The 406-nt window shown below is 65.0% G+C and overlaps 1 protein-coding gene across 1 annotated transcript in view; it reads right to left on the reverse strand.

Annotated features, from left to right (window-relative positions):
- Positions 1–400, reverse strand: part of EAF2 (ELL associated factor 2) — a 13,405-nt gene extending 13,005 nt beyond the window's left edge. The window contains exon 1 of the mRNA XM_009887276.1: positions 348–400. The gene's annotated coding sequence lies outside the window, so the exon portion shown is untranslated. The remainder of the gene's footprint in view (positions 1–347) is intronic.
- Between the last annotated feature and the right edge of the window lie 6 nt (positions 401–406).

Below are 406 nucleotides of genomic sequence, written 5' to 3' on the forward strand. Positions count from 1 at the left end.
CAAAAAGTGTTTATAAAAAAAAAAAAAATACAACGGCCGCACACAGCCCAGCGGCGACACGCTCTCTCTGGGGAGCGAACCGAAACCCGATCTGCCCCTCATTGCTCCCGATTCGTTTCGCCTTTCCCCAACCAGCTGAACGATATTCCAGCTCCCCGTCGCCTTGCCACACCGATACCCGCCCTCTGGGCCTGCCGGCAAGGCCAAGCCGGGCCGCGGCACCTGCCCGGTCAGCGATCCTGCCCCTGAGGGCCCCCCCCCGGGCCCATCGGTCCCCTGAGGGGGCTGTCCCCCCCATCAAGGGCTGCGTCCCCCCTGACGGGCTGCCCCAAAGCCCACGCTCTCACAGCGGACGGTGTGAAAGGCGCAGCGCGGCTGCTTCTCGAAGCTCTCGCCCAGCTTCAGC

This window comes from Charadrius vociferus, unplaced genomic scaffold (assembly GCF_000708025.1).
Source record: "Charadrius vociferus isolate BGI_N301 unplaced genomic scaffold, ASM70802v2 scaffold385, whole genome shotgun sequence".
Classification (NCBI taxonomy): domain Eukaryota; kingdom Metazoa; phylum Chordata; class Aves; order Charadriiformes; family Charadriidae; genus Charadrius; species Charadrius vociferus.